Here is an 18,875-nt window from a genome sequence, read left to right on the forward strand (position 1 = left end):
TTAGCAGATCAACCTATGAATCTTGCCTCCAAAATCTTACAAGGAAAGGATGGGTGAGAGAACTCACAAAGTAGAGGCCTACAACCAGGTTATAAACCTGTTTTCCCCCAGTCTATAATGTTAAAAACAAACAAACAAACATAAAAACAAAACCTAAGGTCTCTCTGGTCAAAGATATGCTTTTTCCAATAGTCATTTGCAGATATGAGAGTTGGACCATAAGGAAGGCTGAGTGCTGAAAAATTGATACTTTCAAATTGTGGTGCTGGAGAAGACTCTTGAGAGTCCCTTGGTCAGCAAGGAGAGCAAAGCAGTCAATTCTAAAGGAAACCAACCCAGAATATTCATTGAACGGACTGATGCTGAAGCTGAAGTCCCAATACTTCGGCCACCTGATGCGAAAAGCCAACTCACTGAAAAAGACCCTAATGCTGGGAAGGATTGAAGGCAGGAGGAAAGGGGTGACAGAGGATGAGACGGTTGAATGGCATCATCAACACACAGGACACGAGTTTGAGAAAACTCCAGGAGACAGTGAAGGACAGGGAAGCCTGGTGCACTGCAGTCTGTGGGGTCGCAAAGACTCAAACACAACAACAGCAATGTTAAAGGAAAAAAGACTCCCAACAGAGTTAGTTAGTCAAAGTCGCTTAGTTATGTCTGACTCTTTACCACCCCATGGACTATACAGTCCATGGAATTCTCCAGGCCGGAGTACTGAAGTGGGTAGACTTTCCCTTCTCCAGGCAATCTTCCCAACCCAGGGATCAAACCCAGGTCTCCTGCAAGAGGGCTTCCCTGGTGGCTCAACAGGTAAAGAATCCTCCTACAATGCAGGAGACCTGGGTTCGATCTCTGTGTTGGGAAGATCCCCTGGAGAAGGGAAAGGCTACCCATTCCAGTATTCTGGCCTGGAAAAGTCCATGGACTATCCATGGGGTCTCCAAGAACCAGACAAGACTGAGCAGCTTTCACTTTCACAAACAGTACTTCAATGTCTTCTAGTAGAGCATGTGCTTACAATTGGTCAGAGTCCCTACCACGCCCCGTTTTATACCCTGTCTAATTTGCCCACATAAAGTCATCTGCCCGGCCCTTGTATTCCATGACTGTTTCTAGAGCTGTCCCAATAGTAACCAAAATGTTTTCCAGTTAGTTTTATAAGATTTTCTCTGTCCTTCTTCACCCTCATTGATCATAGCTCATGGGCCTCTTCTTAACCCTTTAGCTCCACACTTCAGAGTTCCTCTTTCCTCTTGTTTAAACCTGGTGGTTTTCTTCCCTTACACCTCATTTCACGACTGCCACTCTGCTTCAGGAGGAAGGCACTTAGGCAGCCACTAAGTGTCCCTTCTTGAGCATGAGTCAGGCAACTGCCTCCGTGTGAGTGGGAACCTTGGTCTTCAGCTTCATCTGCGACACTCAGAGAAGCCAACGATGCATGGTGAGCACACACTCAGCCTCCCCAGAGTCCAGCAAAGGGCTGTCTCCCCTGGTTGGAAGGCGGGGAAACGGGAAAACCACTTCCAAGCCCTGAATATACATGCCGAGTCCCATCCATGGTTGATTTAACTGAGTACCATGCAAAACACATTCCTGGCCAAACTATTCCCCACCGACTTGAACGATTAATTTCAGCTGGTGGTGTGCTGGAGATTTGTTGTTGTTCAGTTGCCAAGTCGTGCCCAACTCATTGTGACCCCATGAACTGCAGCACACCAGGGTTCCCTATCCACCACCATCTCTTGAAGTTCACCCGACTTCATGTCCATTGAATCTGTTATGCCATCCAACCATCACATCCTCTGTCGCTCTCTTCTTTGTGGAAGGTGCTAGAGCTGGCCTGTGCCAGTTCCTGAGAAGCTATTGCTAAGCACTCTGGAATTTTACCAGCAAGTAGGTACCTTGAAATCAGCCCAGACAGAAGTACTTACACACAGGAAATTGGCAAATGTTGACCAGCAAATCACTGCTTTTAGCCCAACCCAACCTTTCCCTTGCACTCAGAGAAGGACTAGAAACTCTCAGCTCTGTTTGGTTTATTTCCCTGACTGATGCTTTAAGAGAGACTGTAGAGTACAGTTAAGAGGTGAGACACACCACCTGGGTTCAAGTCCACCTCCCACCTGTGTGACCCTGAGCACCGTGGGATCTCTGTGCTTCACTGTTCCCGTCTCCAGGGTCAAAGTAGTACTAGCACCTTCTTACAAGACTTCCATGGGCTTAAACAAGTCAATACATGTAAAGTACCCAGAGCAGTGCTGGCGCATAAAAGGCACTCCACAAACATTAGCTATTATTCTCAAACTGAAATACCCTTTAGTTCTCTTATTTCGGCTGTGTAGGTAGAAGATGCAAATATCTAGTAACCAGTTTAAGCCCTGCACAGCTTGCTGAATATAAATATCACTAATACATCACTCTTTCAGATAGGTGTATATCAAATCAACTTCTGTCCTCTTCCTGTCAAAATAAAAATAGCAATGACACATGGTTAAAAAGCCTATTAATAAATTACTCTAAAATATGGGTATTGGTTTTACATCTCAATACCAGAATTAGAAAAGTCTCCTCTCTGTTTTTTTTTTTAATTCCGCTTTTTTTAATGTCATTTTTTAAGATGCACTGTATTTTTCACATGTGAATAGTTATGGAATCAAGATAGGTGTTTGAACTGTTGTGTACCTATGATGTGACCATGTTTCTTTCCCCCTCAATAAAAGCAGTTATTAAAGTGATGATGGATCTTATAATCAGTGGTGTCTGAGAATCTGGGAAATGCAGTAATAATAGTCAATGGCAAAGTTAGGACAGGACCCAGAGCTCTGGCCTCCATGTCTTAGCGTCATGTTCCCAATGACACAGTGTTCCAGGGATGAGGTTTGTCATGTGTGTGGCTGTGGAGGCCACTTGTCCCTACCCTTAGGCTGTTGTTGGTGGGGGCTTGGCCCTAGCTGGGACTTTTCTAAGTGTGCAAAGATTCATCCTCATTCTTCAATTAAAAACATCGTGCACCCTCCCAGGGGCTGGGTTCTGACTGCCAGCGAGGAACAGACTAAGACAACATGAAAGCAAAGAGGAAGTAGGAACAAGGCTTCAGAATAAGGGGCAAGCCCAGCTGCACCTGGCAGAAAACACACACACACACACACACACACACACACGCACGCACACACAGCACAGGTGTCCGGTTCTGAGTCACCCCCTTCCTGATTTCACATGCTTGGTCTGCACGCCACACTTTCTCTGTAATTTCAGTTTCATCCACCTGGTTTCCTCCCCAGGCAGCTTGTGGAGTTTAAGAAGAAGAAATCAACAGTCAACTCCAAGGGCCATGAGAGTCATTCTGGCTGTGGCGAATCTCACATCACTCCACCCCAGCCCACCCACCACTGCCCCTTCCCAGTCAGCTCTGGTGGCATGAACAGCCATAACATTCACCACTCAGCACTCCTCTTACAGGGAGTAGGCCCGGCTGGAGGCCCCAGCTGCTCATCCCCCGAATCTACGCCCACACTCACTCTGAGACCATACTCCCCAGGCCTACTCCCAGCTGATGCTGAGTATGGAGGTGGGGGTGCTCCCCCCAGGTCCCCAGAAGTCCTCCAATGGGCATCTTTGGCTCGAGGACTCCCGTCCACCTGCCTGAACCTTCAGAGCTGCAGTACTGAGACTCTTCCTACCTGTACAGTAAAAAATCTAACCCCAAAGAGGTCTGGCCTTTGCCCTTGGCTCCCAGGAGATAATCTCCATTTGCCTGGGGCCTTGAGTAACAGTGTGACTTACAGTGAGGGCAGGCCACAGAGAGAGCCATAGTATGATTTAGGGCGGGGCTTCGGGTCATGCAATACCGGTCGACCTGACGACTGAGAACAACTACGTGGACAATCAGTCAGTCATGCCTACGTGTTGGAGCCCCAGTAAAACCTCTGGATACCAGAGTTTCCCTGGTTTGTAATACTTCATGCAAATTGTTACACATCAATGCAAGGACAGTAGCACACCCTGGCTCCACGGGGAGAAGACCATGGACGTTCAGAGTCTGGTACTGCCCTGGACTGCATTCTAATGTACTTGTTCCCTTGCTGACTTTACTCTGTGTCCTTTCCCCATAATAAACTGTAAACACCAGTATGATAGCTTTCAGTGAGCTGCATGAATCCTTCTAGCACATTATTGAAATGTGAGGGTGGTCTTGGGAGCATTTGGCATCTGAAATGAGAGCAGTCTTGTGGCCACTGTTTCCTCTGAACGTCACTGTTGCCCTAAGTCTTTTTACTGCCCATCCCTTTCCTTCCCAGGGGCCAGATCTGCATTGGAGCTCAAGTTCACCTCCTCCCTGGGCTTGCACTCAGGCATTTCCCCACCAGAATCTCTTCTGTGTTCCATCCCATCTTGATAGCTCTTTATCAGGGGACCTGAATGAACATAGGTGGCCTGTGAACCACCAGGACTAGAAATGCCGAATCCTGAACCCTATCTCAGGCTTGCTGAGCCACACTCTCAGAGGCAGGGCTGGCAGGGCCACCTGGGGGTGAGCTGCCCACATGAGCCAGGGGCCACTGGCCTGGAAGAAGGCCACTTCCTGACGGCTGCTGCTGTGAAGACTCAGAGAAAATCTACCACCTGTGGGAAGTGAGCTTCTGACACACCAGCAGGCTGCGGCCCTCGGTGTAACACTAAGTTCTCAGCAGCAGGTAGGATGAGTCCTGTGGTAACCCCAGGGGTGGGGTGAGTGCAATGGGTGTAGGAGCCGGCCCCACATGTTAGGCCCCTCCACTCCTTATCTGACACATCAGCCCATCACCCTCACACTCAGCCTGCTCTTCAGGAACCCACACTTCAGAACATCTCCCTGCAGCACCTGCCACCACATCCTTTTCCACCAAGATTCTGGGGCCCCAGCTCCTCTCTAGGGCTTCTTGTAGGCCTGCATCATAAAAACTCAATCAAATAACAAACTCAGGCCACTTCCTCTTTGCATTTCCTCATACAGATCTCCATTTTTCACAACACTTCCATTTATTCCACAAATATTATAGAACACTTAGTTCATAGCAAATACCTACTAGAATAAAAGAGCCATAACCCTCAAGTGGAATCAGCCCAGATACAAGGGACCAAAGAACCACAGATCTTGAGACTACAAGGTATTAGATCTCATAACAAGAATAATAAGGTGGTCAGATTAGTCACCTAGATATTGTCCTAGAAATAAACTACCGTGAAATCCAATACATGAATGCGCTGCTAACGTGATTAAGGTGTCTCCAAAACTCCCCCAGGAGCTTGGTTGGTGTGAGTCTGTGCTCCTGACCTTGATGACCACGTCTCCAATCCCTTCCTCCAAGACCTGAACCTGGACGGACGAGGACCATAGCCTAGCTCTTCATCCCTTTCGATTAGGGACCTTGTTAAGAATATGATGAAAGTTGTGGGCCCCTTTCTCCACAAGTAGCATCATACATGCAAACTTGTGTATACATTCCAGACAGTTCCATTCCCAGCTCACAGATTTAGCTTCCAGGATGTTTATCACAGCATTACTAGTATTAGCAATTAAAAGAAAAAACTGTCTCTCTACTCACAACATTTCTGACTCCAAATGTGTTTGGAGACCAGATATTTTTTATTGTGTCACAATAACAAAAACATGATAAATGACCTAAATGTCTAATAATAGGATTAAAGTACAGAATGTATATATAATAATGTATTCAGAAGCCATTAATATATTTTTTAAATAACCTTGCTGACATGGTAAAAGCTAACACATACTGCTTATCCTGTGACAGTCAAGATATAAGTTCTTTAATTATATTAACTCATGTGATTCATACCAATACCATATCAGGTGTATATATATATATATATATTTATTTATTTACTATGTCTGAAATTGTTTCTAACAAGATTGGCAGCTGTATGCACATATTTTTATACACATTTTTTTGGTTGCATTGGGTCTTTGCTGCTGTGCATGGGCTCTCTCTGGTTGCAGTGAGCAGGGACTATTCTCCATTGCCATTCGAGGGCTTCTGGTTGTGGTAGCGTCTCTTGTGGAGCACAGGCTCTAGACATACAGGCTTCAGCAGCTGTAGCACGCCAGCTCAGTAGTCACAGCTCCCAGGCGGCTCCCAGATTCTAGAGCACAGGCTCAATCGTTGTGGCGCACAGGCTTAGTTGCTTCGTGATGACTAGAGCTTCTCTGTGATATTTTTAATATATGTCCTTTGTTCTTTTTCCAAAAAAATTCTTTTTCTTTCAAGAGTTGGAAGTTAAATCCTCTCCCCTTGAGTATGGACTTGACTTAGTGATTTTCTTCTAACAAATAAGAGTGTGGTGGAAGGGACAGGGTGTGACTTTCAAGACTAGGTCATAAATGATACTGCAGCCTCCTCTTGGCTCTTCCTCTTGGATCACTTGTTCGGGCAGAAGCCAGTTGCATGATGTGAAGATACTCAAGCAGTCTTACAGAGAATCCATGTTCTGGGGAACTAAGGCCTCCAGCCAACAGACTGGTGAGTGAGTCACCTTGGAATCAGATCCTCCAGCCCTAGGCTAATCTCATTCATATGGTTCCAACCTTATGAGAGCTCCTGAGCCAGAACCGCTCAACTAAGCTGCTCCCAAATTCCTGACCCATAAAAACTGCAAAATGATGAACATCTTTTGTTTTAAACCACTAAGTTTTGGGGTAATCTATTATGCAGCAACAGATGAGTAATACATCCCTAAAATGTTAGTCACAGTGAGATTATGGGAATTTTCATTTTTAAGTTTTTGTCTTACCTGTAACTTCAAATAGTTCTTCAATGAACCTATATTAGTTGTATATCTAAACAAGTACACATAAAATAACATATTAAAAAGACTGCTGCTGCTGCTGCTACGTCGCTTCAGTCGTGTTCGACTCTGTGCGACCCCATAGACGGCAGCCCACCAGGCTCCCCCGTCCCTGGGATTCTCCAGGCAAGAACACTGGAGTGGGTTGCCACTTCCTTCTCCAATGCATGAAAGTGAAAAGTGACAGTGAAGTCGCTCAGTCGTGTCCGACTCTTCGCGACCCCATGGACTGCAGCCTACCAGGCTCCTCCGTCCATGGGATTTTCCAGGCAAGAGTACTGTAGTGGGGGGCCATTGCCTTAAAAGACTAGAAAGAATAAACAAAAGGACAGCCACCCACCATCCTGGGTTATGGATATCCATCAATTACAACCACTTTGTGATGTTTGACTTGAAACTTCTGAATCCCCTTCTGCAATGTGTGTTCTAATAATAACACAGGGGATGAATCTGTGAGAGAAGACTTTGTGGCTCTGCAGGCAAGTTTCTGAGGAGAGCAGGTCAGCCTGCACTCCTTTCTGACTCCTGACAGAGTAGGGCAGGCTGGAAAGAGCCCTGGATCTAGGCCCAAGAGAACTAAGATCTCGTCTTCTATGTGGCTTCAGGAAATTCACAAAGTCAGTAGGTCCATTTTCTCGTCTGTCAAAGGAATGTTGCTTATAACAACAGGAATTTATTTCTCACAGTTCTGGAAGCTGGAAACCCAAGATCAGAGTGTCAGCATGGTCAGGTTCTGGTGAGGGCCCACTTCTTGGTTCATAGCTGGTACCTTCTCACTATGTCCTTGCACAGTAGAAAGGGCCAGGGATGTCTCTGGAGTCTCTGATAAGAGCACAAATCCTGTTCATGAGGGTTCTATCCTCATGATCTGAGCACCTCCCCAAAGCCCCACCTCCTCATATAGTACCATCATTTGGGGGTTAAGGATTTCAATATACGATTTTCGGCAAGACAGAAACATTCATATCATAGCATTTATATAATATGTATGACTCTATGCAATTATAAAATAGAAACATACTTCCCTACAAGAATGATTCTTGCAACATATGGTCTTGTGAATGTAATACCATGAACTAACAATTCTTGTTTTTAAACTTGTTTAATTAATGCTGAAGTATTTTGAAATAAATTATAGATATTATGATATTTTTACTCCCAAATACTCTCTTTAAAAAGAACATTTTCCTGCATAATTCCCTGACATTTTGGCCAACCAGAGAGCAAGAAAATTCATCCAATAAAATTTCAGAAATGACTGCCTTCCCCTCACATACACCTTGCTTGTAAGCCTAGGTTATCTGGATCCTATAATTTAATGGCAATTACAGTTGATTGAGGGCTTGATTGACAGGCCTTTTGCAAATGACTTGAAATGGACCAGTTGAAATGGAGAAATATCCATACCTAGCAACTTGCAATAAAATAGGTTTCTACCCATCTACAAGTGAGGGAGGATCCAGCCTGGAGAGGTTACACAAGAAACAGAAGGGAGCCAGAAAGAGAATTCCAGTCTCTGCCAACCTGGCATACCAGGAGGGCTGCTGGCTCTCTTTCCCAAATCAAGGCCAGACCAACTACAGAGGAAAACAGGGATTCCAGGAATCAACAACAACAGCAACAATAGCAACAAGGCATGAGAAGCCCCCAGGGGGATGGCTCAGACACGGGCCTGGCCTGCACAGTTTCCTGTACACAACACCAGACAAGCAGCCAGTGCTCCTGGGGGATGTGTGCTCCCAAACAGGACACTGTCACTCCTGCAGAAGGAAAACAGCAACCCACACACGCTACTACCTGAAGCAGAAGGATTAGAACATGAGCAAACAGACCAACATTCAAAACAAGACTCAAGAAGAATGAAACATAGAAGATAAAAGTGATATTAAACAAGAAGTTCAAAGAACCAGTAAAAATGTTGCTGCTGCTAAGTCACTTCAGTCATATCCGACTCTCTGCGACCCCAGAGACGGAAAGCCCACCAGGCTCCCCCGTCCCTGGGATTCTCCAGGCAAGAACACTGGAGTGGGTTGCCATTTCCTTCTCCAATGCATGAAAGTGAAAAGTGAAAGTGAAGTCGCTCAGTCATGTCCGACTCCTAGCGACCCCATGGACTGCAGCCCACCAGGCTCCTCCGTCCGTGGGATTTTCCAGGCAAGAGTACTGGAGTGGGGTGCCATTGCATGTCAGGTGTATGCTAAGTCGCTACAGTCATGTCTGACTCTTCGCGACCCCGTGGACAGAAGCCTGCCAGGCTTCTCTGTCCTTGGGATTCTCCAGGCAAGAATAATGGAGTGGGTTGCCATGCCCTCCTCCAGGGGATCAAGCAATCAATGCTGGCTATGAAAGCTCTATTATTAAATAATGGCCACAGGTCCGGGGTGGGGTTGAAATAAGACCCAAGGACCAAGCCAAAGAGAAAACCAAGTATTAACAGACCTGGACAGGCAGATAGTGGGGCTGATCACCACCTCCAATCCTTCCCCCACCCCAGTCTGGGTTTGCCGTGAGACCTTTCTCATTAAAGGGCTTGATGGAGAAGCTGGCACCTCCAGGCTCCAGCACCTTGCTCTGTGGTGCTTGCTTGCATCAGACCTGCACCTTGGAGGTCCCTTTCCCTTCCCATGGGGCCTTTTGGCCCAGCAACTTCAGGTGAAATTTCTCTTTTCTGATGCCCTACATGCGGGACTGGCTACACGATCTGCAGATCCCAGTGCAAAGTAAAAATGCAAGGCCGCTTGTCAAAAAAAAGTATTATGAATTTCAAGATGGCAACAACAGAACGTTAAACCAATGGTGTGGCTGTTCTGAGGGTGGGTCTGTGTGACTGCTCAGATCACGTGACCACAAACTCTACTCAGCCCACAGGGCCTGGGGACTCTGGGGCCTGCCCATCTCCACCCTTGCAGCTGGGGATGCATAAATTCCACTTTTGTCAACATCGCCCCTGCCTCCCAGGTCATGTCTCCTTGCAGGATTCAGGCCAAACCTTACCAGAAATGTTGTCTTTTCTCACCAGCGTCTTCCCATCAGATGAATAACCTCAGAGCAGCAGTTCCTTCGGGAATCTCTTGGGGCCCTGAATTGCTCACAGGCAAGCACTCAGACCCACTCAACCCTCAGCCCCCAGCAACAGCGGTAGTGGGCTGCCAGCAACCGTTCTTGGGGGATCTCATTACTAAAAAGAAAAAAGAGAAAAAATTAGGATTCATCTCTTTCCCTAGGGCTATCAGTTCATAAAACTGCATTATCAAAAAATACCACTAGACTTAGAAAAATTTTGAGTCAGGCTAGGAAATTTTATTTATCTGATGATGAATGATGAGGTAGTTCAGAGTCCTGAAAGCCCATGGTAAAAACCTAAGGGTTCTGGCACTTTGTGGGTTCTGATTTGGGCAGATGTGAAAGCCTGTGTGCTGAGGGGGAAGGGAGGGTAAAATTTTTATGCAACACAAAGTTTAACCATTTTAAAGTGTACATTCAGTGGCATTATGTACATTCATGCTGTTGTGCAACATCACCATTATCCTTTTCCGGGATTTTGTCATCATCCCAAACTGAAATTCCCACTAAACAATCATTTCACATTCCCTCTTCCCCCGGCCCTTGGGCATCTCTATTCTACTGATGGTCTCTATGAATTTGTCTGTTCTGGGTATCTCACGTAAGTAGAATCACACAATATTTGTCCTTTTGTGTCAGGCTTATTTCACTTAGCATAATGTTTTCACTTATCATACATGCTGTGGCATGCATTAGAATTTCATTCCTCTTTATGAGTGAATAATATTTCATTGTATGTATGCATCCCATTTTTTTTTTTTATTCTTTCATCTGTTGATGGACAGGTGGGTTGTTTCTACCTTTTGGCTATTGTGAATAATGAATAATATGTGAATATTAGTATACAAACATATGTTCAAGTCCTTTTGATTTCTTTGGGTATATACCTAGAAGTGGAATTGCTGGATCATATAGTAGTTCTGTGTTTAACTTTTTAAAGAATCATCAAATTATTTTCCACCACATCTCCATTAGTTTATATTCCCACAAGCACAACGGTTCCAATTTCTCCACATCCTCATTGACACATTATCTTCGGAGTTTTTGTTTTGTTTTGTTGTTTGTGTCTATAACAGATGTCCCAATGAGTGTAAAGTAGTATCACATTGTGGTTTGGATTTGCATTTCTCTAATTACTGACATTAGCATCTTTTTATGTGCTTATGGGCCATTTACCATTTCTGAATTGCACCTTTGTTGTTGCATTTTCAAAGTTTTTTTATATATTCTGGATATTAGTCCTTTATCAAATATATGAGTTGAAAATATCTTCTTCCATTTTGTGGACTCCTTTTTCATCCTTTTGTTAGTGCCCTTTGATACATATAGTGGGGAGGTTTTTGAAGAAATAATACTAACATAGCAGACTACTTATGCCTAAAAAGGACGCAAGACATTTTGCATTGGCCTGCCCACCTCAGATCTACTCTCCAGCCTTTTCCACCCTCTGTCTGTCACCAGGTGACTGGCTTCTAGGTGCAGCTATGTTTGACTCCCTCGGCCTCTGATTTCCCAATTGTGTTAGGTCAACAGGAGATACCATCAGGAGACCTGCAGGACCACAGGTTGGCTGAGCCTCTACCAAAGGTGGCAGCTCCCGTCAGGCGGCTCTGCTGTCTCTAGGTCTGAAGCTGGCTCACCCTCTTCCACCTTAAGGCCTTTCAGCTTTAGGTGCAGTAATGACTCCCTACTACTCCCTACTATGACTCCCTACTAGCTCACAGATACTGGGCCATGCATATTAGTTTTCCTTAACCCTGTGCAGGGGAAGAAAGCCTCCTCTGGGACCCTCTCAGGGTGACTCTGAAAATTAAATTGACAAAGACAGATGAAGAGAAAAAGCATAGAAATTTTATTAAATTTTTACATGTACCTGGGAGTCGTCACAAGAGGATGAAGACCTGAAGGAGTGAATAGAGCAGGAAGCTTTTATAACCTTTTAGATCAAGAAACAGTAAATTTTTCAAGATTTGACAAAGCATAGGGATTTGGGCTTGGGGTAGTAAATAGTGAAGAAGTAACTGGGAAGTAAGGGCTAGTTTAACGAGAGTTTTGGTATAGATTTGTTAGCCCCAATTCCCATCTCTAGTGATAAAAATATTCCTCCTGGTACATGAAGAGTACCTTTCACGTAGGACTTCAAAATGCTAAGGTGCCATATTTTAGGGTAGCTTGTCCTGAACCCCATCACCTGCCCACAGCTTTATAAGCAGCTCCTTTGTTAAACTTTCCTCAGTAACTCCATTTGAACATTTCCTGTTGGAACACTGACTGATAGAAATGAAAACACTTTGGAGACAGGAAGACCAGTATTCAAGACTTGGCTTTACTGCTCAATAACCAGTAAAGAACCTTGCCTGGAGAATCCCAAGGACAGAGAAGCCTGATGGGCTTCCATCCATGGGGTCACAAAGAGTCAGACATGACTAAAGCAACTTAGCACACACCTAACATTTTTACTGGTTATTTCCTGGGCAGGTTCAACTGTCTGAGCCTCCTCTTCTCCAGCTGGCAGGCGGAGGTAATGATCCCTACCAAATAGGGCTTTTGGGAGGATGGAATGAAAGAGCAAACGTGAATGCCCAGCATACAGTATATGCTCAGCAAATGTTAATTCCCTTTCTTTTGCTGGGCAAAGCTGCTCCTTGTCCACTCTCCCAGCCTCCTTCTGCTTCCCAGTTCTGCTGCCCTTACTTAAAGCTCCTATCTTGGTGCTTCACCACTGGTCTGGTCAGTCCTCTAGGTCTCTTCCCTGTCACCTAAGCAGCCCCACAAACATCCTTACAGACACTGTTTAAAACAGCACACTCAATTGTTTCATTACTTTAGAAGTCTTCCTGCCTAATGAAGTGGGTGGGAACATGTTACCCAACAAATTCATCCCATTCCTTTACTCGTGCAAACATGACAGTCCCAGGTAAGAAACGTGCATAACTCCATTAAAATTTCCAACTCCATTAAGTGTGTGTAAAGCCAAGAAGAAATGCTCAAGACACTTGGCTAGTAGTAATTCTCCCATAATCTGGCCTGTAACAACTTCTGAAATCCTGCCAGATCTGTACTAGGGTGGTAGGAGGCAGCACAGGACTGAGAATGTGGCCTCTGGAGTCAGTCTACCTGGGTTAAATGCCAGCACCTCCACTCACTAGCTGTGTGACTTAGGCAAAGAACCAAGTCACTCTGATCCTTCGTTACCTCACCTATGAAATCAAGGGTATTCATGCCAATTTCATAGGGATGGGGTGGTAATTACATAAATAACCCACTATAATAATAAAGTGCTTAGTACAGTTCCAAGTACATGAGTCACACTCAATAAAATTTAGCTAATATTTCAATTCTACTCCACACTAGTGTACTTAGAAGGATCCACAGTGTACAGTGAAGGCAGGCACTATCAGCAAATGTTTTATCATACTGGTCTTAAAATAAGGTTCTTTTTGTTGTAAAAGTAATGACTATTCATAGTGTAAAGTTTGGAAACTGAAAACGTATACAGAAAAAAAACAAAAGTCACCTGTAATCTTACATATGAATATAACCACAGATTCTTTTCAGTGATTTTCCTTCAGGATCTATATACATTTATTTTCTTTCATGTGTATTTGTATTTACAGTTGGGTAGTTTTATAGACCAAGAATTTTTATACTGATTTATCACTGCCTTGACCTTTTCCCCATGTTATTGGTTTTCTAAACCATGATTTTTAACTTAAACTCTATATTGGTTTAGTTGCACATACATCTTTAAAATCACGTACTGCATAAAACAACACACTAAGGTAGAAATACAACTTTCTTCCGCTCTTACATTTCATGACATAATGTATTCAAAATCTTCCCATGTCTCTTTCACATTAGCGTCTCTATCTTCCCCAGAGCCACTTTTTGAGTCATCTCACCATTTTCTGGAGTACATTACCTTCTCTTCCATCCAAATTGCTTGAGTTATAGCACTTTTTGGATCTACTTTCTGTCACTGGAAATTTTATCCTAAACCACAAGTAGGACAGTTAGTTCCACCTAAAACAGTTCTGCTTTTCTTTTGAAATACAATGCTAAATAATAGAAGTTAGGTTTTTCATGTGCCATGTAATCTCTACAACATACTTATAATTGTTTTGTTTTGTTTCTTCGAATGTTACATTTCTAACAAGTATTATATGGACACAACAGTCAAAAAGAAAGGTGATTTTTAACTGATAAATGATTTTCCTTCTTAAGATAGAATATACTTAATCTGTCCCCTATTAATGGATAGTTAGATTGTTTTCCTTCTTTCGTGGAGTTTATTTTCAAAATGGCTTGGAGAAGAACTGGGGGAGAGAGAAAAAAAAATCAAGATATACTTCAAGAGATAACCTCTATTTTTGACTGTTCTTCGCAGCATCCCTCTGACCTCCTCCTACCTCCTTTATTTTTTTTTTTTAAATTTTATTTTATTTTTAAACTTTACATAACTGTATTAGTTTTTGTTCTTTGACTCTCACTAGTGCTCGGGTGGCTGAAGCCCCAGGCCCAGGCATTGTTCAAGGTCATGGAAGGAGTGGATGAGGGGCAGGGCAATAGTTTATCAAGCAGCTCTGCTCAACTCCAAATCCCCAGGAGCTGCCAGCAGCAGGGACACAGCCAAGCTGGCAGTTGCTCAAGCCTATACTTCCCCAAGTTTCTTCAGGCCAGTGTCCCACCCCTTTGCCCCTTCATCATGTTATATAAATCAAGGTCACAGGCCTCCAGGGAGTCACCAGCTAAAGGCAAGTCAGGACTGAAAAGAGAAAGAGACTAGAGCAGGGATAGTCAAAGGGATAACCAGAGGCCTCTGGCCAATCATGTGCCATCTGGGATTGGAATATCCCAACACACAAATACACCCCTGCAGGGGACAATCAGGGACACTGACAGTTGCTAATTTGGGGTCTGGGGGTGTATAGAAGAAAACAGATCATTTCTTTCCTGAAAATTCTGCCTAATATCTCCAGAATCTACACAGCTACATACCTAGTGGCACGGTGAGTTTTTCATGGTGATTGAGCAGTTAGAATGTTCAGAACCAAGGGAGAGTTCAGAAGCAGCTGAGAAAGTTGGGTTCTGCCCAGAGGCGTGCTGGTAAAGGTTTAACAGCAGGCTGTCTTGTGTGTGGAGTTTGGGGAGCAGGAGCCACAGTCAGCAGCATTTGCCATTTTCTGTGGTGTGCATACTCCCATCTTGGCCTGTTTCAAGCTGACCAATATGATGTCACTGACTACAGAGTTGTAAAGAGATATGCATTATATAGTGTCCCCACCATACAGATACAATAGATAGAAATAACTTCAAGAGCAAGGATATAAGTATATGTAGTAAAATAGTTAAGATGTGATCCTTTATGTATTTATTACCATTGCTTTTAATATAACTTGTTTAATTGTAAGCTTACATAATTTAGTTCTTAATAATAAGTGTTTGATGGCTTGCAAAATTTCTGAAAATTGATCAGCTTTCATTAGCTTGTACAAGACAGCACACCATTTTGCCTGTCACTGGCGTATCTTCTTAGTCCCCACTTCACTGTAGACTTGGGAGAGCAGCCGTGGGCAGAGTTAAAAAGCCATGTTGAATTTGAATGGCATTTGGACTGTTTCTTCATATCCCTATTTCTCTGATGACATAATCTGTGTTAGTCAGGATTCTCCAGAGAAACAGAAACAATGGGATATACATAGATGACAGACAGACAGAAAGAAAGAGAGAGAGAGAGAGAGAAAGAAGAGATTTATTAAAAGAATTAGCTCACATAGTGATGGAGACTAAGAAAATCCCACAATCCACTGTCTGCAAGCCAGAGAACCAGGAAAGCCAGTGATATAAGTCAGTCCAAGTTCAAAGACTTAAGAATCAGGGTGGCCAAAGGTATAATTCCCAGTCCTAGGCTAAAGGTTTTAGAGTCAGGGGTCACTGCTAAAATTTCCAGAGTACAAAGGCCCAAGAACCTGGAGCTCTGATATCAAGGGCAGGAGAAAATGGACATTCCAGATCAGGAAGAGAGTCAGAATTCACCCTTGCTTGGCCTTCTTGCTCATTCACTTCCTCAACAGATTGGATGACGCCTGCCCAACGAGGTGCAGGCAGAACCGCTTCACTCAATCTGCTCGATAAAATGCTAATCTCTCCAAGAAATACCCTCACAGACACACAGAAATAATGTTTACCAGCTATTTGGGCATTCCTTTATCCAGTCAAGTTGACACATAAAATTGTCATACAACAAAACTCCTCTTTAAAATTTGTTTTAAGTATAAAATATAGCATATATGCAAATAAAACTGCATAGACCATATATATTGAGAATTTGCAAATTACACAGTTTGCAAAGATAAAACATTGCAAACTCACCGGAAGTTTTCTGTGTATCCTCCTCATCATATCCCCCTCCCTATTCCTCAGAGGGGACACTGTCCTGAATTTGGTGATTAACATTCCCAGGTTTATCGTCATTATTTTAGTACATAGTGTATATATGTACGTGTGGATATACAGGTGTGTATACATATATGTATATAGTATTGTTTCTAGTTTCTTTTTACAGATAGGAAAACAGAACTCAAAGTCCAACTTGCTTGAATAAAAATATCTTTTATTAACTTTTTTCTTAAGTGTCTGAAGAAAAGAGCTCACTCAAAACAGGCTTGGGAGTGAAAAAATGGAAGTGAAAGTCACGCAGTCGTGTCTGACTCTTTGCGACCCCATGGACTGTAGCCTTCCAGGCTCCTCTGTCCATGGAACTCTCCAGGCCAGGATACTGGAGTGTGTAGCTGTTTCCTTCTCCAGGGGATCTTCCTAACCCAGGGATCGAACCCAGGTCTCCTGCATTGCAGGTGAATTCTTTACCTACTGAGCCACCAGGGAAGCTTTATTTCTAACCTAAGGACAATTTAGAACAGTAGGTGAACAACCGCCCATTTCTGGACTGGAATAAATGCTAACGAGCAAAGGGAAGTCTTTTTGAAGACTTCCAGATGATGGCCTGTCTTCTGTTTCCCTATGAATGCCATCAGCAGCAGGCCATGGTTGTCACTGAAGATTTCACCTTCTGGCTTTTCATGATCATTCTTTATAACTGCCATTATGAAAACATCTTATTCATGATGCTTTACTAACAGCATTTTTTTGTCCAAGAGGTGAGAGCTTACGGTATTTCTATCTCATCCCTTTTAAAAAATGACAAATATTGACAAACATCAAGGCAGAAAGATGTTATTAACAAAGACTGTTGTAAGCTGAAAATCACAAGATGGAGATTTGTGATTCTTTATCGAACCTGATTATAAAAGTTTTTATCGAGCACTGTCAGATTCTAAGCTGGAGAGAGAATTCAGATTTATAACTTGGACCTAAATGGGCAATAACAGATATAAAATCTTGGAATTTAATATCACCTTTGAAAATGTTAAATTGAGAGTTTGAGCCGTTTTCACGTTATGAGCTGGCACACTGTAGAAAGCAGGGCTGTATTGATTTCTGATAGAAGAGGCCATCTCTCAAACGGATTTGAGCCTTTTCTTATTCCATTTCATTCTAAAGACACATTTTAAGTGATGTCCTCTTCATTCCCATTTAGTGTATGTGACTTAATTGAAGAAGAAAGAAAACAGCTTTTCAGAGAAAGACCTCTTCCTGAGAGCCGGTTGGGGTCACTGCAGGGGTGGAGAATATAACTAAAAAATCTGCTCAGTGACATGAAGTCCACATTGTAGATTTTTTTCCCCAAAATGTTCTAGTTCAAAGCAGATTCAAATCCCTTTCCTTGGACTGTTTTTGCAGTAGAGTGCCAAGAGGAAAGGGGTCCTTTGTGTCACTCCTTAATTTTTTCACCAATCATCCCTGCCTGGAGAGACCTCCTGGCCACCTCTGCCTGCCTCTCTTACTTGTCTTTCTGAAAATGCCATGCTCTCAACTCAAGGTCTTGGGGAAGGGAGGACCCCAACTATCCCTGGCCTGGTGAGCAGTGAAGGACAAGGTCTGGGAACACGATTATCGGAGTGGAAGCTCACTTTAGCATCAATTATGCATGTTATGGGACAGATAACCAAGGTGACCTTTATGCTCAGGATTCCAGTCCATTGGTGTCTGTGTAGAGACCCAACTCTGGTTGGCGAAAAAGCGACCCTAAGCGGTCTTAGTGTAGCCTGTGATCAAAGGGTGTTGGAAAGGAACCTCTACCCCCAGATATCCTCTGTGTTAGTTTTCTGATTCTGTTATAAATTACACAAATTTAGTGGCTTAAAACAGCTCAAACTTATTCTCTTACAGTTCTGGAGGTCAGAGTCTGAAATGGGTCACATGGGGCTAAATCATCAAGGTCTGCTCCTTCTGGAGGTTGGAGGCAAGAAGCTCTCCTTTTCCTGGATTCTAGAGGCCACCTGAATTTCTTGGCTTGTGGACCTTTCCCTTCTGTCTTTCAAGTGCATCACATCCCATCTCGTCTCTCGCTCGTGACCCTCTAGCCTCCTTATACATGGATACTTGTAATTCCATTGGCTCTACGTGGATAAGCTGAGCTGATCACCACAGCTCATGATCCTTAATTTAATCCATCTGCAAAGTCCCTGTTCCCATATTGTTGGTGTTCAGTCACTATGTCACATTCAGCTCTTTGCGACCCCATGGACTGCAGCACGCCAGGCTACTCTGTCTTCACTACCTCCCTATGTTTGCTCAAACTCACACATTGAGTCATGATGCCATCCAACCACCTCATCTCTGTCACCTTTCTCCTCCTGTCCTCAATCTTTCCTAGCATCAGACTCTTTTCCAATGAGTCGGCTCTTCACATACGTGGCCAAAATATTGGAATATTCAGCTCAGCATCAGTCCTTTCAATGAATATTCATGGTTGATATCCTTTGGGATTGATTGGTTTGATCTCCTTGCTGTCCAACGGACTCACAAGAGTCTTTTCCAGCACCACAGTTTGAAAGCATGAATTC

General features: G+C 43.6%; 1 long non-coding RNA gene across 1 annotated transcript in view; it reads right to left on the reverse strand.

Annotated features, from left to right (window-relative positions):
- Positions 1–18,875, reverse strand: part of LOC112587806 — a 103,337-nt gene that overhangs the window by 52,452 nt on the left and 32,010 nt on the right. The window contains exon 2 of the long non-coding RNA XR_003112259.3: positions 9,841–10,024. This is a non-coding gene — a long non-coding RNA (uncharacterized LOC112587806). The remainder of the gene's footprint in view (positions 1–9,840; positions 10,025–18,875) is intronic.

Source organism: Bubalus bubalis, chromosome 11 (genome assembly GCF_019923935.1).
Source record: "Bubalus bubalis isolate 160015118507 breed Murrah chromosome 11, NDDB_SH_1, whole genome shotgun sequence".
Taxonomy (NCBI): Eukaryota; Metazoa; Chordata; class Mammalia; order Artiodactyla; family Bovidae; genus Bubalus; species Bubalus bubalis.